Source organism: Lissotriton helveticus, chromosome 2_1, assembly GCF_964261635.1.
Source record: "Lissotriton helveticus chromosome 2_1, aLisHel1.1, whole genome shotgun sequence".
Taxonomy (NCBI): domain Eukaryota; kingdom Metazoa; phylum Chordata; class Amphibia; order Caudata; family Salamandridae; genus Lissotriton; species Lissotriton helveticus.
Genome location: NC_136059.1, coordinates 420,491,452 through 420,517,367, shown reverse-complemented (window position 1 = coordinate 420,517,367; position 25,916 = coordinate 420,491,452).

Below are 25,916 nucleotides of genomic sequence, written 5' to 3'. Positions count from 1 at the left end.
ACCACTCTGCAAATGCGCACCCTGGCACGTTTGCAGAGTGGTAACAAACTCCCCTTGAATACTTGGGGCCCCTGGGGGCCAACTAGCCCACCAGGAACCTCCAATAAGCGCCAGGGGCTGTGTTGCAGAGAGGTGTTCTGAGGCCACGCCCCAATTTTACACCTCTCTGCAACACAGCTCTGTGCCGCTTACTGGAGGTACCTGGTGGGCTAATTGGCCGCCAGGGGACCCCAGGATTCAAGATGAATTAATTCCCCAACTTAAAAAGCACCACAGGGCGTGTTTGCACACATATCACCTCAGGCCCCGCCCCCTACCTTCACCACTGTGCAAACGTTCCCCGTGGCGCGTTTTGAGTTGGGGGATTAAGTCCCCTTGAATCCTGAGGTCCCCTGGTGGCCAACTAGCCCACCAGGTACCTCCAGTAAGTGCCACAGAGCTGCATAGCAGAGAGGTGTAAAAAGGGGCGTGGCCTCAGAACACCTCTGTGCAACGCAGCTCCCTTGCGCATAATGGAGAGACCTGGTGGGCTAGTTGGCTGCCAGGGACACTCAGGATTCAAGGGGACTTAGTCCCCCAACTTAAAACACGCCACGGGGCGCGTTTGCACAGTGGTGAAGGTAGGGGGCGGGGCCTAAGGGGATATGTGTGCAAACACGCCCTGTGGCATGTTTTAAGTTGGGAAATTAATTCCTCTTCAATCCAGAGGTCCCCTAGGAGTCAACTAGCCCACCAGGTACCTCCAGTAAGTGCCACGGAGCTGTGTTGCAGAGTGTTGTAAAAAGGGGCGTGGCCTCTGAATACCTCTTTGCAACGCAGCTCCCTGGCACATACTGGAGGTACCTGGTGGGCTAGTTGGCCCCCAGGGGACAACAGCATTGAAGAAGAATTCATTCCCCAACTTAAAAAGCACCACAGGGCGTGTTTGCACACATCACCGCAGGCCCCGCCCCTTCCTTCACCATTGTACAAATATTCCTCTAAAATCAGTCGAACTACGAATTCAGATTTACTCACCTGTTATCAGGTGCGAACTCAGTGCTGCATCTTTTAGTACCAGTTACCAGTAACTTGTATTTCCTTTCAGAGGAATCCATTGTGGTTCAGCAGAAAAGTTTCTGTGTCGATTTTTGAAATGTACAAATATTCCTGTATAATCAGCCGAAATACGAAATCCAATTTACTCCCCTGTTATCAGGAGAGAAGCCAGTGCTGCCTAGTTTAGCCCAGCACTGACCCTGAAAAGTAATTCTCAGCAAACTTACCAGTAACTTGTATTTCCTACCATAGGAATCCATTGTGTGGTTTTCACAAGAAAAGTTTCCAAGTGTCGATTTTTGTAACGTACAAATATTCCTCTAAAATCAGCCGGGGATTAAAAAAATTGGGAGGAGGAGCTTTGAGGCACCCCCAGCCCCGAGGAACGCCACCCCCAGGGCTTCTCAAAAATGTGGGAGGGGGCCGCGCGGCCCCCCTCCTGGAGCCAAAGATGGGCCTGGGGACCACCACCCCCCAGGGCAGGCTCCTGCAGTGTCCCGGGGGGCCTACCCCCGGGACACTGCTGTTTGCAATGCCACCCTGCCATGGCAAACTGCTTTTCTTCATTGAAGTGAGAGCAGGGAAACCTGCTCTCGCTTCAATGAAGCAAAGCAAATTGCTTTTCCATATGGGGAGCAGCATCTTAGCTGCTCCCCATATGGAAAAGCAATGCCGGCTCCCGCAGGAGGCGGGGTGCAGGCGGGACCGTGGGGGGATTGGGGACCCTACATGGTCCCCAAAGGTGAGGGCCAGCCCCGGGGAATGGGGTCCCTGGGGCTTGGAATTGGCCATGGGATGGGGGCCACACGGCCCCCTTCTCGTAAAAAAATTGCAAAAGTGTCTATTTGGGGGTCAGGCCGCCCTGGGGAATGGGGTCCCCAGGGCCCAAAAAAAGTAAAAGGAAGGGGGGCCACACAGCCCCCCTTTCAATTAAAAAAAAAGGAAAAAAAAGATGCGTCGTCCCTAGGCCCCACTCCCTCCTTGCACCACTCTGCAAAGACGCACCCTGGCGCGTTTGCAGAGGGGGAAAGAACTCCCCTTGAATACTGGGGGTCCCTGGGGGCCAACTAGCCCACAAGGAACCTCCAGTATGCGCCAGGGGCTATGTTGCAGAGAGGTGTTCTGAGGCCACGCCCCATTTTACACCTCTCTGCAACACAGCTCTGTGGTGCTTACTGGAGGTACCTGGTGGGCTAGTTGGCCGCCAGGGGACCTCAGGATTCAAGGGGACTTAATCCTCCAACCTAAAATGCACCACTGGGCGCGTTTGCACAGTGGTGAAGGTAGGGGGCGGGGCCTGAGATGATATGTGTGCAAACACGCCCTGTGGCGCGTTTTAAGCTGGGGAATGAATTCCTTTTCAATCCAGAGGTCCCCTGGAGGCTAACTAGCCCACCAGGTACCTCTACTAAGCGCCAAGGAGCTGTGTTGCAGAGTGTTCTTAAAAGGGGCTTGGCCTCTGAACACCTCTCTGCAATGCAGCTCCCTGGCGCATACCCGGTTCTTCAGTTGGCACCCATCGGTGGGGCGACTTCAGCGGTACCGGTCCAAGCCCGAGGATCATGAGGAGCCACGTGCGGAAATTCTGGAGGAAGGCCGTCACTTCATTGACCCCTGCATGCCGACGTGGACCGAAGGTCTTTTCTGCGAGGCTTTCCGCTTACCCAACGGCTATGAAGGACTGCTGCCCTGACTATCGCCCTGTCTTGGACCCTTGATTGATCCTTTGTAGAGCGATACGATAGACGGTCTTCTGGTGGCGTGACAGATATTTGGTTAAGTATAAGTGGGTCGCTCCCACGACTTTGTTTTGATTCTTGGTTTGGATTCGAATCGAAGCAGAGGGGCTCGTATATTTACGAGTGTATCGATAGTTGATAACCCCTTGAAGTTTGAAGCTAGATTAGTGAGCTATGAGATGCCTGGTCTTAGCAAAATTAGGAAATGGTGTAGTTGTGGTTGCAACAGGGATTCCCGATTGGAGGATTCGTGTCCGATACCTCCTGTTGAAACTCCGACTTATGAGCTCTATTCAAAACACGGAGTGGGTCCTTTTACTTATAATGAAGTATGGGTCCGCTACACTAGGAAGCATGGTGTTTTACGATGGCCCCAACATGGTAGTTTTGAATTAAATATTTTAGATAATCTGGAAGTTGCGCTATTTAAGAAGAAAGCCCGGCAGGCAATGTTTGACTCTTTCCGCCTTTGGCGAAAGGAAGCCAAACAGCGAGAAATTAAGCAAGCAAAGAGAGATAGGAAAGATAAGAATATGTCAGTACTACAAGCTGCTAGGCAGTTTAAGTCAGATGAGGAAGATCGAGTGTGTGAAGTTTTAGATAGACAGCGTTGCATGACCATAGATAAATGTTATCCGGCCTTGCCGTCTTCTCCTCCGAAAGTGACTGAAGACCCTGAAAAAGATCCTTTGATGTCTCATTTACTGAGATTGCCACCCCCTTATGTGCAGGGTGCTACTGCGCCTCCATTACCCCGGTTGTTCTACCATTTGTTGTTCAACCTCCTGCTGTTGTTCAGCCACCCGGTGCTCCACTATGGTTTTACCTCCTACAGCGCAACCCACTCTAGGGTCGCAAGCTTTGCTTCCAGCTTTGCCTCAAACTCCTTTGCCTTCTACTTCTGCATCTTCGACTCCTACTGCTCTTGTTCCTACACCTCTTTTGCCTCAAAATACTCATTCTCCTGTTCTTATGTCTGCTTCTTCTCCTACTGCTCGAAAACGAATGACGGAAACTGTTGTCAATTTGTTGTCTCCATTGTTTGGTCCACTGCGTATAACCCCTGTTTCGGAACGTAAGCAGAGTCGTAGTCTGCTTCCTAGTTCCGAAGAACGAGCTGGGTTGGATTTATTGGCTCGTAGATGGATTTTAAATGCTTCCAGGTATAATTTGCCAGCAGTTATGGATGTTTTCTTTCAGTGGGAGCCGCCTAAGCAAAGGTATGTTTTTAATGTAATGTGTGCCTTTTTGAGGCAGGAATGGGAAGATAATGAGTTGGGTCCGATTCCGCAGGAAGTGCTTGATGTTCAGTCAGAGTTTGCTAGAGGGGCGATAGTGGAATCTGATGTTACAGATGCTGTAGAGACGATACTTGCCTTCAGGTCTAGGTTACCACCTCAGCCATTGTATGAACCTGATCCATCTGTTAGGAGGAAAGTGAAGCAGTATCCTATGAGAGAGGTTCCCCCTGTCTGGAGAGAGGCAGTTCAGGCTGATGTTAATCGGGGTATTCAGGCTGCAGAAGCCCATTTTCAGCGAGTGTGGGTACATGTTCCTTGGAAGAGAGCAGAGGTCTTGGCTCTTAAGCAGACCTTACCTGACCCTCTTAAGAATCCTGCTGGTTATTACAAGGAGTTGTCCCAGACAGTTGAAGCGTGTATTATGAATTTAGCTGACATAGACATGTTAATGGGTAATGTAGTTCCTCAACCTTTGTGGGCAAAGATTCGTCATGAAAATCATGCGGCAGAATTAGGTGATACGTGGGCTAATATTGTTGGTGCAGATGGTCGACAGGTTGGAGGTGCCAAACCTGAGCCCTTAGTTGCAGAATTACCTGGTAGGATTATTAATCTAATGAAAACTATGATGCCTGCTTTACGAGTGAATTGGGACAAGTTAGCAACATGCAAACAAAAGAAAGATGAGAGTGTGTCTGATTTCTTCACTAGGTTTGAAGAAACGTTTATCGATCATAGTGGTCAGGACATGAGTACGGAAGGTGGTCAAAGGTTGTTCGTGGACAAATTTGTCTTTAATTTGCTTCCCGAACTTTCTAATAAGTTAAAGGACTCTGAGAGTTCATGGGCTGTTTCTTCGTCGGCCCAGATATTGGCTACTGCACAATATTATGAGAATAGGGATAAAGATGAGAAGGATAAAGTAGAGAAGAAAACTAAAGATTTAAAGACGAAGGTTCTTTTGCAGCAAGCTTATCCGCCTCGTCAGAATCAGCCTCAGTTTCAGCAACCTCCACAGTTTCAGAGATTGTTACAGAAACCTGCTCCGCGATTCTTTCCTGGTCCTAATCAGTGTGCTTATTGCAGAGAGGAAGTTTAAGTTTAAGTTTAAGTTTAAAATATTTGTTGAGCGCAGCATACACCTAGACGGTTTCTTGGCGCTAAAGTCGAAGACAGCCCACTAAGCGGGAACAGTCACTGAACCAGTGGCTGGAAGCTAAACAGAAACCTGGGGAAAAGCCTGAGGGAATAAAAAGGTCTTCAAGGCTTTGCGAAAGGCGGAATAATCAGTGAGGGACCTAAGGTGAAGAGGGAGAGAGTTCCAAAACAAAGGGGCAAGAAACGAAAATTTCGAGCCACCCTGTTTCTTTTTCCGGAAGCGGGGCACAGCTAGGAGGAGTTGGGCTGAGGATCGAAGGTCTCGGCCAGGGACATAGGCCTTGATGGCCGAAGATATGAATAGGGGGGCCAGGCCAGTCCTGGCCTGGAACACCACGCAGCCAAGTTTGAACAAGGCACGTTCCCGCACCGGGAGCCAGTGAAGGGTTTTCAGGAGAGGGGTGGAGTGGTGGAATTTAGGGAGACCAAAGGCAAGACGAGCAGCCTGGTTTTGCACTAATTGCAAGTTACGGAGGCTGTACTGCGGGATGCCATTATACAGGATGTTCCCGTAGTCCAGGCGGGACAGGACCAGTGCGGACATAATTAACTTAAGTGCAGGGAAAGAGAAGAAACGGGAAACAGAACGAATAGTGCGGAGAGTAAGGAAACAAGAAGAAACCACCGAACCAATCTGGGAGTGCATGGTAAGTTGATTATTGAGCTTGATGCCAAGAGTCTTAACAGAGGAAACCGGAGTAGGAGGGGGACCAGAAAAGTGAGTTCCAGGGACTGGAGCAACCACCCGTCACCACCAGTTCCGTTTTATCGGGGTTGAGTTTCAGGTGGTTGAAGTTCATCCAGTCCCTGATGAAAGATAGAGTAGATTGGAAGTTAGAAATAGAGTCAGAATCAGAAGAGAGATTAAAAATGAGCTGGAGGTCATCGGCATAATTAAATACCGAGACCTCCAGGTGCTGTAGAAAAAGATGAGTGGAGCAATGTAAAGATTAAAGAGTAAAGGAGAAAGAGAAGAACCCTGGGGGACACCGCACTGGACCTGACAGGGGGTAGCTGAGAACTCCCCAAGATGAACCGCCTGGGTCCGGTCCCTCAGAAAGGACGAGAGCCAGATGAGGGCTGATCCTCCTATGCCCGCCGCCTTGACACGGGAAAGCAAGATGGAATGGTCCACCGTGTCAAAGGCGGCGGACAAGTCAAGAAGGACCAGCGCCTGAGGTCTACCGGAGTCCATACCCTCTCTGAGGATGTCTGATACTGACATCACCACTGACTCGGTTGAGTGCCTTGGCCGAAATCCCGCCTGAGGAAGGTCATTTTAAGAATAGTTGCCCGGCTTTGTTACAGCGTGCGAATGGCATATCTGGTCGGAGAGGTCGTGGTGGTTTCCAGCAAGCTCCTAGGGGTAGGGGACGTGGTGTGTTACCCCAGAATGAGCGTTCCTCTTCCCTTCAGAACTCTGCGAAATATTTTGACAGACAGAATGTTCCGAGTGGTCAGTCTGCACAGTACTATGTTGATGATTATTATGTAGAGAATGAGAGTGCTGGTTATAATGATAGTTAGGGCAGCCATGGGCAAAGAGAGGGAGTAGTGTCAGTTCCAGTAGACCAGAGTGGACCTTATGTTGAAGTGACTACATCAGGTGTGGTACAACCTTTTCTTTTGGATACTGGTGCGACAAAGAGTTCTATTATGCACTCTAAACTTCCTGGCGCACCTTTGTCTGGCTTGACCAATGTTTCTGTAGGATTTTCAGGCGCCTCAGTTTGTAACCCGATTTCTAATTCTTTGCCCCTTTCTATTGGCCCTTGTGAATTGGAAGCTCCTCTTATTTTGACGACTGGTTGTAATGAGAATCTGTTGGGTTTGGACTTGCTGAAAAGATTGTATGCGACATTACATTGTTCTCCTTCGGGAGTACATCTTACCCTAGGTAAGAAAGTGATTTCTCCGATGTATGTGCCTAAAGATTGTCTTCCACTGGAATTACGTTTGCTTCCTGATACACTTTGGGCTACAGGTCCTAATGATGTTGGTCTTTTGCAGATTCCACCTTATGTTGTCACCCTCAAATCGAATGCTAGGCTACCTCGTATTCCACAGTATAAAATATCTAGTGATGGCGAGAGAGCTCTATTAGCGATTGTCTATGATCTGGTTGAGAAGGGTGTAGTTGAAGAAACAAGAGGTAACGTGTGTAACAGTCCTGTTTTGCCTGTCCTTAAGCGTACTGATGCTTCTCAGCCACCTGTGTACCGGTTTGTGATCGACCTTCGAGAGGTCAACAAGATTGTGGTACCACAGTTTCCTGTTGTCCCTGATATCACTGCTTTGTTGACTCTGATTCCTGCTTCGGCAGCCTGGTTTTCTGTTATTGACCTGAAGAATGCTTTCTTTAGCATTCCGGTTGCTGAGGAGAGTAGAGATATTTTTGGCTTCTCATTAGGAGGACGAAGCTTCCGGTTTAAGAGAGCTCCCCAAGGTTATTGTGAAAGTCCCTCCATCTATAGTCAGGCGTTGAAAACTCAGCTTGATAGTTTTGTGTTGCCTACTGGTGCTACTCTTATCCAGTACGTTGATGATTTGTTGATTTCTGCTGATGACGAAAAGATTTGTAAAGAGGCTACTCTTTCTCTGTTGCGGTATTTGTCTGACCTTCATCATAAAGTGTCACCTTCAAAGTTGCAATATTGTCGCCAAGATCTTTTCGAAAGAGGGAAGAAGGTTGAGCCCAGAACAAATTCAAACGATTGCGCAAATGAGTGTGCCATCCACACAGAGAGAAGTGCGCGCTTTCTTAGGTATCACCTCGTATTGTAGACAATGTATCCCTAATTTTTCCCTGCTAGCGAAACCTCTGTTGGCGCTGACTCTTAAAGATACTCCACATCCTCTCCCTTGGTCTGATGATTGTCAGAAAAGTTTTTCTGAATTACGTGATGCATTGTGTTCGGCTCTGGTATTGGGTACTCCGGACTACAGTAAACCTTTCATGTTGTATGTTCACAAGAGAGAAGGTTGTGCATTGTCAGTGTTGACTCAACAGTTCGGAGACAAGCAACGTCCATGTGCGTATTTTTCAGCTACGTTAGACACAGTTGCTAAGGCGTTACCGAGTTGTTTGAGAGCTACAGCGGCAGCGGCTGTTTCTATCTGACAGTCTGCTGGTTTGGTATTGAATAATACGTTGATTGTGATGGTCCCACATGCAGTGGATACCTTATTGAACAGGACCAAGACTCAGCACCTTACTAGTGCACATCTGTCAGGTTATGAGTTGACTCTTTTGGCTAGCCATGTTCACATTAAAAGATGTAATGTGTTGAATCCAGCTACGTTGTTGCCGATCTCTACAGAGACGGATGCTCAAGAACAGCATGATTGTTTTTTTCGTACAGAGGAAGAAACGAAAGCTAGAGTTGATCTGAAGGATACTCCTCTTGAGAATGTTGATGGTACCCTATGGGTAGATGGTTCGTGTTTTAAGCTTCCGAATGGTGAAACGACTGCAGCATATGCCGTCACAACTTTACATAAAGTTGTTGAGACAGCACGCATAGCACAGAATTCTGCGCAAGCAGCAGAGTTGATTGCATTGACACGAGCGTGTGTATTGTCAGAGGGAAAGCGAGTGAATGTTTATACTGATAGCCAGTATGCGTTTGGTGTTGCCCATAGTTTTGGACGTTTGTGGAGAGAAAGTGGATTCCTTACTTCCCATGGCACAAAAATTCAGCATGGGCAGTTAGTGAATGAACTTTTGGAATCCCTTGCTCTCCCAAAGCAGATTGCAATTGTGAAGTGTAGTGCGCATAAGAAAGTTGTGGATGATGTAGGTCGAGGGAATGCGTTTGCGGATGAAGTTGCGAAGGAAACGGCGAGAGACATGATGAGCCGTATGTATGTGGCAGGTCCTGCAAGATGGGTTGTGGAAAGTGGAATGTGTGAAGACACAATAGAAAGTGTGAAGATGATTCAGGCTGAAGCTACGGAAAAAGAAGTGAGTACATGGAGAGAGAGTACGGGTATGTTGGATTCAACAGGTTGTTGGGTTGAGTTGTCAGAACACCAGCGATGGTTGTTGCCAAATGCGTATGTGCTTCCAGTGGTTACTATGGCTCATGGAATGGCTCACATCAGTTCGAAAGGGATATGTAAGTTGTTGGCTCCAGTATGGCAGAATGCTGGAATTCCGAAATGTGCTGAGAATGTTGTGAAGCATTGTATGATTTGTCTGAAGTATAATCCTGGCAAGGGAACTCCAGCTCCAGCTGGTCATTTTGCTCCTCCGACGTATCCGTTTGAAGTGATACAGCTAGATTACATTCACATGGAGAGATGCAATAATCTGAAGAATGTCCTTGTGGTTGTTTGCGCCTTTTCTAGATGGATAGAGGCCTACCCCCTAAAGGATAATACTGCCTTGTCTACAACTAAGGTTTTGCTTAAAGAGTATTTCCCTAGGTATGGTTTGCCGAGAATTGTATGGTCGGACAATGGAAGTGAATTTGTGGGTCAAGTTATGAAGAAAGTGTGTGCTGGAATAGGGATAAGGCAAAAGTTCCATGCAGCGAATCACCCCCAGTCAGCTGGACTTGTTGAATGTTATAACGGCACACTGAAATTGAAACTGGCTAAGATTCAAGCGAGCACTGGTCTTACATGGTCAGATGCCTTGCCGTTGGCTCTTTTGTCAACAAGGACGACAGTGCATTCTCGTGTGGGACTTAGCCCATACGAAATAGTTTTTGGTCGTCCAGCGAATGTTTGGGGTGTGCCTCGTCCTAAAAAATACAGTGACCTTGAGTACCCTATGTTGGTGGATTACTTACATGACTTGACTACTAAATTACGTGTTCTCCACCAACAGGTCTATGACAGTTTGCCGACAGCTACTACAGATCCAGGAAACGCGATCCGACCTGGCGATTCAGTTCTCATCAAGAATTTTCAGCGGTCCAAGAATTTGGAGCCGAGATGGACTGGTCCCTATTTGGTATTGCTGGTCACTAGAACTGCTGTTAGATTAGCTGGTAAAAAGAATTGGGTGCATGCCACCCATACTAAGAAAGTTCCTTTGCCTTTACCGTATGATCAGTGGGTAAGGGATGGTATAGCTGACACACATTGTGAGAAAGTCCCTAGATTCATGCCTTTTAGTGATGCTCATTTGACATGGACATGATCAGAGCGCGAGGATGATGATGTTCTGCAAGTTGCTGTGCCTCCGTCTCTGAGACTTGACACATCAAATCCGGAACTCTTCTTTAAGGATCAGACTGTGCCCGGCAAAGAGCGCTACAATCTGAGATCGAAAAAGGACGTTTGAAATGGACAAATAAATCAAACATTTTTTATGTAGTGAATTACACCTTGTCAGATCAAGAGACTTTTTGACTTTTTCTTTTTCGAGTCACCATCCGGACTCAGCTGCAGGGTCACGGTATAAGTTCTTAAGGGGTGAGCCGCGTATTGACACAAGGTCTGTGGTTTAGGGTCGTTAGTACGATCTTGACGCACACTTAAGTGAAGAAGAAAAATTGCCGTGAGCAGCACGTTAGAGGATGGAGTTTTTGGAGTCCGACAAGGATGTTAAAAGAGTCGATTTCAGAGTGCAAATGTGTATATTGGTTCGTAGCAAATGTTTTTTAATAATGTGTTTTCTTGGGGGGCGTGGCTTGGACGGCAGTGGGAATGGCCGCCTAAACCGGAGCTCCGCACTTCAGGAGAGCGACTTCAATCCCTCTATCACCGATACCGCGTCGCACTGCAACGGATGTCACGGACACTAATGTCTCAAACCATGGGACACCCACCGGAGCCTTGAACGGGAGTTGCAGACCCTTACTGGCGAACGAAAAAGGATTTCTTCATCCCGCCACGCGCCGACAGCGGACTGCGGACTAAAATGGCGCCGCGATGTCAAGGCGGCGTTGCCTGACGGAAGGTAGTGTCTTCGCGCCCTACCATCTCACACCAAGACACCAGCACCCGAGGGGACATGAGCCGCTCCAAAGCCCCGCAGATCTCCTCTTGTAAGGTGAGAACTGTCACCTATCCGCCCGCATCTCTTAGTTGATCAGCGCGTCCTGCCTGACCTTAAGATGGCGGCTCTTCAGTAACGCGAGCGCCTTAAACGAGCGTCTAGGGGGCAAACAGACGAAGAAAACGAAGGAGAAGTGCTCAGCCTCCCTGACAATATATGAGCACTCTATGTTTCCACATGAGGTGGATATCCAGCGCATAGCCAAATTTCGGCTAGCACACTGCCACACTGTTTTTCCAAACATCAGAGGAATCACACACAGCTAAATACAGAAAGAACAGGAAGAGCACCTCAATGACCCTGTTTTCCCTACCCAACATTAGCCCTCAGACCAACAAGTTTCTTTTACCATTAAGAACATGAAATGAATGCTGGGGAGTTGCTAATACCATTGCTACCACGTGGAGGGAGCCCTCTGTAAGTGAGCCCCACTAGCTCTTCCTCATGAGATCTCGAACCATCTCAACCCGGCGCTTGCGAAGACGATAATCTGCCCACGTTTCCTGTGCTTCTGGTGTCTACCACATACCACCCTTGGAGCCGTGTGGCCTCAGGCTCCTGCCCACCAACTCTTGCCCACGCTCTGGACACTGACCACTACCTTATCACACCGCCATCTTGACCCTCGTGACCCTCGTGAACCAAGCTCCTCCTACACAAGATCAGCAAGATTAATAGTGCCAAACGTCCCTAGAACAATGGCAAACCGAGAAGACAGGAACAACCCAAAAAAGGTAAAACCAGAACCTCTGATTTCCGACTCACCCATCAAAAACAGAGCAGACATGGCGGCCACAATGGAGATGATCTTGAAGAAACTGTCAGACCTTACGGATATCTCCAAATCAACCAAAGCCAATACGGACTCAATGCAACTTGAAATGACCGCAATTAGGGCCAACATGAGCGCTTTAACCTCGGGCCTGGGAGCCGCAGAACAACGGATTAGCGATGTTGAGGATCTATCGCGACAATCAACATCCAGGATCCAACGCCTGGAAGACACCACCGACGCCCTCAGACGCCATAATGCGGAGTTAGAGGACCGCAACAGACGGGGGAACGTTAGAATTTTCGGCATACCAGAAAACGCGGAAAATGATGCTGATTCTTGCGTGGCCTTCCTAGAATCATGGATCCCCATGATTACCAAGACTGAGTTCCCACATGGCCTCGAACTTGACAGGGCGCATAGGATCCCTACCTTCACGAGCAGGAATGCTAAAGGCCCCAGGCCAATGATATGCAAGCCGCTCAGATATCAGCACGCTGATCTGATTCTCCAATATGCGAGGAAAAATCACTCCATTACATGGGAAGGACACAGGATCATCTTCACGCAGGACTTCTCCAAAGACACAGTGGATGTACGTAAGGGCTTCCTGGACCTCCGCCCTAAACTTAGATCCAAGAACATCCCCTTCTCTTTCGCAGGACCAACCAAGTTCAGAATTATGATAAATGGCCACCCGAGATTCTTCACCGACCCGAAAGTCCTGGCGCATCTTCTCGAAGAATGTCCAACGCAAGAAATGGATCAATCGACCGGCTTCTCCAACAAAAGGAAGACCACGTGCTCGACTCAACAAGATGGAGCCAGTTAGTTCCATGTCACTCTTCTTTCATCCAGTGGACCGGCATCGGTTGCCTCGACGGAATCCTCCTCCGTAGAACTTTACTCAATTCGTGACACGGACTCCTAAACTCTGCATGCCTGGCTCATCGAAGATACAGTACCGTGAGTTTGTAAGCGTGGCAACCTATGGCCAGCATAATGGCTTCATATAGCATGTGACTAGTTACGATTTGTGAATGCTTATGACTCACGCAAGTTATTGCATTTAGACCAATGGGTACTCTTGTACATTTTGCTCATCTCAAGTAGCGCCTCCACTCTGGATCTTGACATTCCACATACTTAACACGTGATGGGAGTAGCGCAGCCCAACGAGTATACCATGGTCGCATCTATTAGATACTCTCATAATCTCTAAACTGCCCTTTACCTATTTAGTCCATATTAGGTCAAACTTGTTATGGCCTGTTACTCGTATTCGTATTTTGCCAACAATCTCCACTAGGCCACTTTCCTGTTGTTTATACTGTTGGTTATACTAACCGTCTACATTCATCTGGGATTGATAATATGCACTCATTATTGTTATTGTTACTCCTGTTTTTGCGTAGCATGGTACTGTCGTCGTACTCCCTACGTACGTATTTGGGGGGGAGGGAGGGAGGGGGGAGAGGGAGGGATCATTTAGAGAGAGGGGAAAAGAGAGAGGATGTAGGAGCAATCACTTGGCAGAGTCTCAGTAGGTTCCCTCTCATTTTGTATCACATCCTGTTTTTTTATGCTAATACTTATGTTTCACAGAGTTGCCACACACAACTCGCCACACCAAATCCACTTTATCCCTTATTGTTTCCACAACCCAGGCTGCAGGTACGCATCACAACACTTGTATTTATGCATATTGTCAAAAAAGGTTGTACTGAAAGTTATCCGATTTTGTCAGATTACGGCACCCGAACTCGTCACAACACCCCGCCAGCTTCCCAACGAGCGATGAAACATTTCACCGATGGCTAACTCCAACTCAATTAAAGACGATCTTAAAGTGATTTCACTAAATGTCAAAGGACTTAACCACCCGGTGAAAAGGCGGAAAGTGTTCGACTATCTAGCAAAAACTAAAGGAGATATCGTTCTTCTACAGGAAACAAAACTTTCTGAGGAGGACTTGCGATTCCTTAACATACACTGGTCATCCCACGTCCTGTCCTCTCCTGCGCTAAAAAAGAAAGGTGGTGTAATCACACTGTTGTCTAAGAATGCCAACCTGACACTGCTATCACACACTCACGATACAGATGGTAGGTTACTAGTGACTCATCTACGCAGAGAGGACGATCCCATACATGTAGTGAATATATATGGCCCTAATTCCGACGATCCCACATTCTGGGATTCAGTCTCTCGGTCCATTGAACATATCTCCCAAGATGAACTACTAATAGTGGGGGGCGACTTTAACCTACCCCTAGACCCCTTACTAGACCGACAATCCAAGTGCGCATTCCACCCCTCACGGTCACATGGGGCCCTTCTCCGTCTCTGTGAGCGCTACTGTCTCAAAGATTCTTGGCGACTACAGAACCCCGATGGGAGAGACTACACCTTCTACTCTGCCCCACATAACTCCTATTCACGTATTGATTTCATCCTATTATCCACCTCATTCGCACACCTGATTGAAGAAACTGGTATTGCCCCAAACTGGTATCTGATCATGCATGTATTCACACCAAACTTGCAGGCTCCCGCTCGATTCGCCCGCCTAGAAGGTGGCGTTTTAACGACGAAATCCTTACCAACATAGAGGACAAACTCAAGATAGCGGATGCCATCGAGGAATACTTACTCCTAAACGATACCGCTGATACAAATCCTAACACTCTATGGGACGCCCTTAAGGCCACAATCCGTGGAGTCATCATAAATATTAGAGCTAAAACCAATAAAAAATTAAACAAAGACCTAGAACAATTGGAACGAGATATCACAATCCTAGAAGACCGGCACAAGGCCAACCCTCAAGACCTCAATCCCCTCGACCTTCTCACTAAAAAGAAGTATGAGTACAATGCCATAACTAGTAAAAGAGCGGGCGTTTGGATTAACCGCTTCAAAGCCCTAAAGCTTTGCGAAGGAAATAAAGCAGGTAAACTGCTGGCTTCGTATCTCAAACATAAGCAAAAGCTGTCTACCATTTCATCAATAAAAGACGCCACAAACACTACCCACACAAATCAAACTAAAATCCTTGATACATTCAAATCCTTCTACGAAGAGCTTTACAAGAATGACAAATCACTGGACATAGCAGCTTGCACCGAATACCTTGAATCTCTAGACCTTCCTAAACTCTCAGAATCTGACAAAACACGATTAGGTTCCACCATCAGTAAAACAGAGATCGCAGAGGCCATCAAATCTCTAAAAAATAACAAAGCCCCCGGCCCAGATGGCTTCACTGCTTCTTTTTATAAAGCCTTTGAAAACCAACTTACCCCCACACTGTTCTCAACTCTACGGCGTCCAGTGGATGTATCTCACCCTCTATGAGCGAAGCCAACATAGTCGTGATCCCTAAAGAGGGAAAAGACCCGCTCCACACCAAAAACTACCGCCCCATCTCTTTGATAAATCTTGATTGCAAGATATATGCCAAAATCCTAGCGAACCGATTAAACGCTGTTCTTCCCAAATTAATAAGCCCGTCGCAAGTTGGCTTTCTGAAACATAGGATGTCAAATGACAACACCAGACTTCTGTGCCACATTTTAGAGAAAGCTAACAACTCCCAATCCCCGATGGTTGCGATCACCCTGGACGCTGAAAAGGCCTTCGATAAGGTTTCGTGGTCTTTTCTTCAATACTGTATGCGCTCATTCAATCTCGGACAATCGTTCATCACAATGGTGATGGCCCTGTACGCCTCCCCCTCGGCTCGGATAGCAATTAATGGCACCCTCTCTGACCCATTTCGCCTCTACCAAGGTACCAGACAGGGCTGTCCGCTCTCTCCTGCACTCTTCCTTTTGGCCCTTGAACCCCTTCTAACTGACATCAAAAAGAATGAAGATATTCAGGGAGTCTCCTTTGGAGATACTCAGATAAAATTGGCAGCGTATGCTGATGATATATTAATTGCCACAGAAAACCCGGCCAAATCGATCGAGGGTCTCATGACCTCAATCAGCAAGTACTCGTACCTGTCGGGATACAAGTTAAACAAAGATAAGTCCGAAGTTAAACCACTAAACATCTTCACCACCAAAGAAGTTCTTGGTACCTCAGGTCTAGCTTGGCAGACAGGAGCTATAAAATATCTAGGAATAGAGTTTACCGACAAATTAATGAGCACCTTCACACACAACGAAACGTTGACATTGACAAAAGTTAAAAGAATCCTTGACGGCTGGTCCCCTCGATTTATCACTTGGTGGGGAAGGATTGAAGCTATAAAAATGATGATATCACCGCTAATCAACTACCTGAGCACTATGCTGCCCCTCACATTCTCAAAGGATTTCCTTTCCAAACTTGATAAATTAATTTCCTCCTTCCTTTGGCAAGGGAAAAAAGCCAGAATTAGCATAAAAAAACTAAGGCTGGATAAATCCCTAGGAGGCGTCAATCTAGCCGACTTTAGGCTCTATCTAACCGCGTTCTTAGCTAGACAAGGGGCTTTTTGGCTCATTCCCCACCCAGACTACACCCCAGTCTGGCTGATGGTGGAAAAATCCATTCTGCGTGGCCTTCCCTCTTCCACCCTCCTCACTACCAAACCACAACCCACTGTATCCTCAGGTACCATCTTCAGAAACACGAAGGCTGCCCTTCTCCACTTAAGCAAATTTTTACCGCACCAATTTTGTAAATCAAGATGGGAATCACTGTGGAACAACACCAGACTGCTATACAAAGGGAAACCAATGAATAATCCTACTTGGATAGAGAAGGGTATACACTTCCCTCATCAGCTGTTTGATGGTCCGTTGCCACTCACTTTCAACGACCTACAAAACAAGTTTCAACTCCAGAACATAGACTTCTATTACTTCTTACACATCAAAGTGGCCCTCTCCAAAATAGACTTATCCAACATCACCCCCTCCCTCCCTGACTACCTACACACGATTAATAGACTGGGTCACCAGGTGTCCAGAATATACAAACTGATCCGCCCACAGTCCACAAAGCTGACAACATCCACACAGTCCTTCTGGGACTCATACTCTTCCACACCAACCTCGGAAGCAGAGTGGGCCAGAATATGGGAATCTGCCTCTCGACACAAAATCAGCCCTACATTATCCCAATCTAAATTCTGGCTTCTCCACAAAGCTTTTTGGACTCCTAGGAGACTCTTCCTGCACAACATCAAGGAAGATGACTCCTGCTGGAACTGCATGGCAGAGGGTGGGGACCTTGAACATCTAATATTCAAATGCCCCTGTGTGTCCGAATACTGGGATAGAATTTTCGAATTTATCACCAAAGTGCTGCATGTCTCGCTCCCGAGGGAATTTGCAACCTTAGTCATGGGTTTCACCAAAGCTGTTAACCTCAATGAAAATGATAAAGCCCTACTTGACTTACTTTTGACAGCAGCGGTCAAACTCATACTGAACAACTGGAAGGACACTGGCAAAGCTTCTTTCCCCCACTGGCTCAACTGGGTCTCGAACCTCAGAGGAGCCGACAATATTGCGCTGGCAGCTACACCTTGGCGCCCCCCCTATAGGAACCTATGGTCCTCGCTGGACGCTCACTTCGACCTATTTAAACCACCATGATTATGCACATATACACCCTACCCATAGTTCGGGCTGCCTACCTGCCCAAGCGACTAACCTCATTGACTTATATGACTACCTTGCTCCACCTATGACTGTAACCTTTGTAAATGTACTGATGCAATGCCTGTGCTTTACATTACTATTTGTGTTTAAATTGATTATTGTTTTTCGTTCCTTATGTTAATTTAATTTACCCCTCCTTTGTTCCCGTTACACTTGCATACTTGCTCTTGTTGATACCGGAACCATGCATGATTTCTGCTCACGCCTGTAATGCTTACTCATCTCTCTCAATAAAAAATTTTTGTGAAAAAAAAAAAATAATGTGTTTTCTTATGCTTTTGAACATTACGTTGGTTTGTGTGGGTTGGATTTTCTATGCATCACAACAGATGCTTGCATCTACCTCCCAACCTACTCTTTCTTTTTCTACTGTTTCCCCACATGAGTTTCATACGTTGCCTGAACATGAACAGACACGAAGATTAGAATTTGTGAACAATTCGTTTATACAGATGTTACATCAGCATCAGCTAGTCGTAAATACCACAAATTGCTGAGTGTGTGGTCTTATGCCACATACGACTGATAAGGGAATGCCATATTTGGATTTGCCTTTGTCGCTTAATGGGTCAGTATGGGCACTCCAGTCAATGTTTATCTATGCGAATGAAGCATCTCCTGTACGTTCTGTCAAAGATAATGCGAATAATATTGCCTTGATACAGGGAATAGTAGATATGGTCAGAGATATTGATGCATATAATGCTATCCCTAAAGATGAGGTACGAGCATATGTTGGTTGGAACAAGATGAGATATAGCATTAGTCTGACAGAGAAAGAGAGACAGAAAAGGTCTCCCCCGATTTGGATTGTACCCCACCGAGGTTATTTTTGTCTGCAAGGTAATGGTCAGAATCCGAGAGCTCAGCTTGGTAAGAGTGTGTGTATTCACACCTATGTCTATACGTCCCAGAAATCTCCACCGTTCGTGCCAGCTAAAGGCACATATTATGTTTGTTATGATAGAGCATATACATGGTTGCCTTCTGACTTTTCAGGCACATGTTATGTGGCATTTTTGCTTCCCCCTACATACACAGCTGCTTTCAACTACCATAAGACAAGATATGGTAGAGGTGTTATCGATGCGAAAGACACTGCAGGACAAGAAGTTGGAGACTTCTTTAAGGGTTTCCCGCCCTTTTGGGGTCCAATGGCTAATGGTAGGACAATTCGTCAGCTTACGAGAGTGGCCGATGCCACTATAAATGAGACTGCAGGTGCCCTTAGCAATATTACAGCCGAGCTTCAAGCGGATCGACTTATGACATTACAGAACCGCTTTCCTTTAGACATTATGGGCCCGATTCACAGAACCAACTTAAGACAAAATCCTAAACTTACTACCATTTTGGTATTCACAGAAGACACTTACTCATTTTGGTATTCACAGAAGGCACTTACTCATTTTGGTATTCACAGAAGTTAGGAGTCCTAACTTTAGGACTCCTAAATGCCTTCTGTGAATACCGAAAGTCTTAAAGTTAGGATTTTTCTCAATTTAGTAGTAGTAAAGTTAGGACTCCTAACTTTAGGAATCCTAAATGCCTTCTGTGAATACCGAAAGTCTTAAAATTAGGATTTTTCTCAATTTAGTAGTAGTAAAGTTAGGACTCCTAACTTTCAGACTCCTAAATGCCTTCTGTGAATACCGAAAGTCTTAAAATTAGGATTTTTCTCAGTTTAGTAGTAGTAAAGTTGAGATAAATCTTAATTTTAAGACTTTCGGTATTCACAGAAGGCATTTAGGAGTCTGAAAGTTAGGAGTCCTAACTTTACTACTACTAAATTGAGAAAAATCCTATTTTTAAGACTTTCGGTATTCACAGAAGGCATTTAGGAGTTCTAAAGTTAGGAGTCCTAACTTTACTACTACTAAATTGAGAAAAATCCTAATGTTAAGACTTTCGGTATTCACAGAAGGCATTTAAGAGTCCGAAAGTTAGGAGTCCTAACTTTACTACTACTAAATTGAGAAAAATCCTATTTTTAAGACTTTCGGTATTCACAGAAGGCATTTAAGAGTCCGAAAGTTAGGAGTCCTAACTTTACTACTACTAAATTGAGAAAAATCCTATTTTTAAGACTTTCGGTATTCACAGAAGGCATTTAGGATTCCTAAAGTTAGGAGTCCTAACTTAACTACTACTAAATTGAGAAAAATCCTAACTTTAAGACTTTCGGTATTCACAGAAGGCATTTAGGAGTCCTAAAGTTAAGACTCCTAACTTCTGTGAATACCGAAATGAGTAAGTGCCTTCTGTGAATACCAAAATGAGTAAGTGCCTTCTGTGAATACCAAAATGGTAGTAAGTTTAGGATTTTGTCTTAAGTTGGTTCTGTGAATCGGGCCCCCTACTTGCAGATAGAGGTGGAGTATGTAAATTGATCAGGTCTAGTTGCTGTGTTTTTATTCCAGATAACGCCCCGACAGTGTACCAAGCCATCTTGAGGTTACATAAGTCCGTTGAGTCTATACATGTAGACGAAGGGAACTGGTCATTGATGGGATGTTTTTGGGAACTGCTGTCCAAATGGGGATGGAAGATTCTGATGTTCCTTGGTATGGCTTTAGCGATCCTTTTCTCGTGTTGCTTATGCATCCAGTGTGGTCCTGCCATTTGTAGTCTTTGTGCTACAATCTGTGTGAGAAGACCAGTCCAGAGAGAAGCAAAGGATAATAGGATGATGTTACAGCAACGCCTTGATGACCTGATGAGAATAGATATAGACCTGGATTCAGATTGACGTGAGTTTAGGTCATTGCCTACGTAATGGCAAAAGGAGGGTGTGAGGTTCCTTGGTTTTTGGGACCAGACTCCATTTTTTTTGCGTTGTTCATAACGCCATTTTATGTTGCTCTCACGTAGGCCTTGGAAGTAAACGAACGAACAAAGTTGCATAAGCTTCGTTGTCCATGTACATATTAACTTGCCCTTTCTGACTTGTGAGTCAACTGTAGGACACTGACCTCTTCACCTGAAACTGACCCTTCACGAGGCCAATTTCCCTTGGTTTGATTCTTGTCTGAGATTGCCAATCAATGTTCAGGACCTCGTTAACTTTTAGTTTCCTTGCACATATCTTATCCTAATCAGCATCTGAATTGTTTCTTTCCTTACGACTTTTCATTACATGGGTAGTGCTTTCAATTATGGGTTTGTCCGGCTTGTGGAAATTGAATTTGGGACATTCCTAATAATTAACTTTTGAGTTGGGTTATTGTAAATTGGGTTTTTGTTAATGTGATACTCAGTTAGACAATGTGTCCTATTGGTCAGAATTTTGCGCAGTGGTTGTGCATTTATAATGAGAATATTGTGTATAAATACTGATGTTTTGCTCTATGAAAATTGAACAGTTTCTTGAGTTGTACACTGTGTTGTATTGCTGGGATTACTGTTACTAGCTGCAGCAAATAAATTTGATCGCTGACGCCACCTAGAAGTATTCCGTGTCTCTGTTTGCCAAGACAGGAGATCCCGAAGACTTTGGGCGTGTCCCTGGCGCCGCTGGGTTCTAAAACCCGGTTCTTCAGAACCCACAATGGACGATATTAGAACTGTATCTGAGAGTGGAGATGGAGGTACTCCCTCTGACTAGCTGCAACCCTCTCTAGGTTCCAACATTGGAATGGTGTCTTGATCCCATAATGGACGATGTTAGAACTGTATCTCAGAGGGGAGATGGAGGTAGTCCCTTAGAGCAGGTGCAACCAGCTGTAGGTCCCAACAGTGGAACGGTGTCTTGATCCCACAATGGATGATGTTAGAACTGCATCTGAGACTGGAGATGAAGGTACTCCCTTCAATAGGTGTAAGAAAGTCTAGGTCCCAACAGTGTAACGGTGTCTTGATCCCATAAAGGACGATGTTAGAACTGTATCTGAGAGTGGAGATGGAGGTACTCCCTTCGACCAGCTGCAACCAACTCTAGGTCCCAACAGTCGAACAGTGTCTTGATCCCATAATGGACGATGTTACAACTGTATCTCAGAGGGGAGATGGAGGTAGTCCCTTAGAGCAGGTGCAACCAGCTGTAGGTCTCAACAGTGGAACGGTGTCTTGATCCCACAATGGATGATGTTAGAACTGCATCTGAGACTGGAGATGACGGTACTCCCTTCAATAGGTGTAAGAAAGTCTAGGTCCCAACAGTGTAACAGTGTCTTGATCCCATAACGGACGATGTTAGAACTGTATCTGAGAGTGGAGATGGAGGTACTCCCTTCGACCAGCTGCAACCAACTCTAGGTCCCAACAGTCGAACAGTGTCTTGATCCCATAATGGACGATGTTAGAACTGTATCTGAGAGGAGAGATGGAGGTAGTCCCTTAGAGCAGGTGCAACCAGCTGTAGGTCCCAACAGTGGAACGGTGTCTTGATCCCACAATGGATGATGTTAGAACTGCATCTGAGACTGGAGATGAAGGTTCTCCCTTCAATAGGTGTAAGAAAGTCTAGGTCCCAACAGTGTAACGGTGTCCTGATCCCATAATGGACGATGTTAGAACTGTATGTGAGAGCGGAGATGGAGGTACTCCCTTCGACCAGCTGCAACCAACTCTAGGTCCCAACAGTCGAACAGTTTCTTGATCCCATAATGGACGATGTTAGAACTGTATCTGAGAGTGGAGATGGAGGTAGTCGCTTCAAACAGTGGAACGGTGTCTTGATCCCACAATGGATTAAGTTAGAACTGCATCTGAGACTGGTGATGAAGGTACTCCCTTCAATAGGTGTAAGAAAGTCTAGGTCCCAACAGTGTAACGAAGTCTTGATCCCATAATGGACGATGTTAGAACTGTATCTGAGAGTCGAGTTGAAGGTAGTCCCTTCGACCAGCTGCAATCAACTCCAGATCGCAACAGTGGAACGGTGTCTTGATTAAGCATGGGCGGATCTAGCGGATCTCGCGTACGCGAACTTGCGGATTTACGGATTCGCAATCCGCGAAGATCCGCGAACTCTAGCGGATTTGCGGATTTTCCCGTTTTTTGTGTTGGCGCGCGTTCGTGCCGATTTTGGGACAAGTTCGCAATTGCGAACTTACTTTTCGGCTCGCAACGGCCACGACTATGTTGTTTCTACGTCTGGTTTATCATCACAGGTTCACAGCACCCTCTGTTTCACCACTGCCACCCTCTGGGACACCCATGCCACCCTCTGGTACATCCTCACTGCCACCCATTAGGTTTATTTATCACTGTAGATTATGGTGGTTGAAAAAAGCAAGCACACCTGCCCTTCTTCAACTGCCATCAATTAATTTGTGTTTCATTAATGTGTCAGTAATTTTGAAAGTTCCAGTCTGGCTGGCACCTGCTTCCTTCCTTATCTGTAATTTGCTTTTTGTTGCAGTGAAATTTTTTTTTCACAGGACCTTTATGGTGTACTTGTAGCTATTCTATGAGCCTGCTGTTTGGGTCATAGCAGGGTCATAGAATAGTTGCAAACTCTGGAGGGGCCCATCAGGAAGCACTACCTTGAATGTTACTAATGTTAAGTTTGAACTTTTGCACCTGCTCATTGCTTTCAGTTTAGCTAAAATCGTTTTTTTCTGCAATTTCGCGCGTTTTTTGGGGCGCGAATCCGTGCGAGATCGATTTCGGAAGCCGCGAATACGTGCGAATACAAAATTGTTTTTTTTGCGACGTGTATGTTCGCGTGATCTTGCGCGTGTTCGCGAGGCGCTTCTAGCTATACGTTTGCCAAGTTACCCTATCGGTCGTACACGGGCGCGGCCATCTTGTTGGCGTGACGTAATTCCGTTTCCGCCCGCTATGTGTAATCTCGCAAAGTGTGCTGCTCGCTAGTACAATTTCGCGCGTACTCGCAAGGAAAATCTCGCGCGAACTTACCCACGCGGTCGTGAACGGGCGCGGCCATCTTGTTTCTCATTCATTGCTATGGTTCTGGGCATGCTTTCTCTATCCTCTCTCAATCTCTGCCATCCTTTGCTTGTTTGAAGTTTTTTTGATCTAATTTTACTTATTATCTATCCCTCTATTTTTCTAGCTCTATATTTTTGTGTTTTCTGCAGCTTTTAGTTACTTTTAAACTACTTTTTTAAACTCTTTTCTTTTCTTCTTCACTATTCTATTTCTTGTTTATCATTTAACTCTATTTCTGCCCAGACCATGGTAAAGGGAGCCGGGAAGCACCCTGAGAAGGGGAAGGGTCCCACACCCCGTGCCCGGCTCCCGTGCGGGCGTTTAAGGGGGGAGCAAGTGGTCCCGAGGGAGATCTTCAGCGCGGAGGAAGTGGCGGCACTGATCTTCCACGTCCAGCGCCGCCTCCCCAAGACGATCCTGGGAGGCGGCAAGATCGCGACTGGCTATGGCATCCGGGAGCGTCGCAAGCGGTGGGAGAAGGTGTGCCGGGCCATGTACAAGATCTCTGGGGTCCGGCGCACATATAACCAGGCCACCCACCGCTGGACCGATGTCATGGACCGGGAGCGGGACTTGCTGGACGCGCTCGGCGTAGAGGTCCCCGGGCTTGGTGAGTAGTAGTAGTAGTACATTTACTACTCTGTTTTATCCTGCTCTGTTATTTGCAAATCTTTGTTCTTTACCAAGAGCAATAATGCTGCCGATTACATTGAGGTAAATTATATTTCAAAATCTTCTATGCATTTCAGGTGCACTGCTCTCCTTCTCAGTAGCCTTGCTTGCTACTATGCTTCTTTGTTTTGTATGTTGTGTTCAGAAGCATTTCATTGGCCTGAGAAATTATGTATGAGTGTAGTGTAAAGAAAAGAACTGCGTAATGCTAGACAGTAAGGGTCATATTTTCAATTACCGGCGCATCCCTGCAAAGTAGCAGGGATGCGGCAGTAATTGTGTGCCATGCCACCACCACCCATTGGCCCAAAACGTCACAGAAGCCTTACGCATCTGTGCCGTAAAGGCAGCGCATTGCTGGAGTTGCGTGCCAACGATGGCGCAGCTCCAGCAATGCTCTGGGGTACCCTATCTCCCCAATGCTGCATCAAGCCGTACGTCGGCTTCAAGCGCGCAGGGTTTGAGTCATGCATCATTGTCCTAAAAGTGACTGATTGACATCTTGTAGATTTCCCTCAGCCACTTTTAGGATTCGTTCCTGCGCAGGTACGCCCTCCCTTGCGCCGGAACGCCCCCTGATGGCACAGGGCTTTACAACGTGATGCATCGCCCATATGCCCATATGTGTTTTTTTTTAATATATACGCCGCACCAACACCATGGCGAGTCTTTTGTTCTGCCGCTGCGTCACAAAATGTCAATGAAGTTCCTGGAATCAGTCCAGGCCACTGTTGCACTGCTATAATCACTCAAAACGAGTGTAAATCCAAAATTTCAAAAAAGTATACAAACTATTTCATATTAATTCATTACTTGTACACATTGTAATCATGCATAAGTTCACAATTTAACTCATTTTCATTTTATTCAATTGATAGTTTCATGTATATATTCACAAGAAAGCGCAATATGTGACGTTGTTGCAAATTCACAAGCATCTACATATAAACAACAATATGATTATGCGCATCCCAATGCATTTCGGGCAGATAACAGTGCCCTTCTTCAGGGGAATCTGTGAAATGATATAACATAATATGAGTATCTGTTGGCGGCAGTATATACAAGGAGACATTCTAGAGGTTATCAGGATTTATCAGACTCAACTATCTGTACCAAAGTGACTGAACCAGTGTTTGCAAACATGAACAAACAAAACAAAATGTGGCTTGACACATTCACTACGTGGATGGTGATTACTTAAGCGCAAGAGCTTAGTGACTGTGATCACACCAAATGTGGTGTGCTGTATCCTATCTTAGTGTGCTTAGTAAAAATGTGAGCCAATGCAATTTCATGCTTCAAGTGACTCAGGTTCTGTGACATGCAAATCTTGACTTTGATAAAAACGGTGTCAAGCAATTGTGGTGACCCGAGGTGAGCATGCAAAAAGTGTAACTTAGGCGCTTATGTAAAGCCTTACTTCAGTGCGCTAATTCGGGTTCCGGATATCGGTGGATACCCTTCTGCGATTCCAGCTCTATTGAGGATAAAAATAACCCAACGTATATTAACTAGTGGCCTAGAGATGTGCTCCCGTATTGTAAAACAAACAAACAGACGCGATTACCGTTTAGGCGAATGTACACGATCCTCTGTGGACAAAACGAACAAAACGGATCAATTAGTTATCGTGTGCTACTGAGGCGGTGCTCGACATATGCCATATGCCATTGTGGGGCTTACCGTGAGTATTAACCGCGGGTGCTCTTCAACATAGACGCCGGTGCC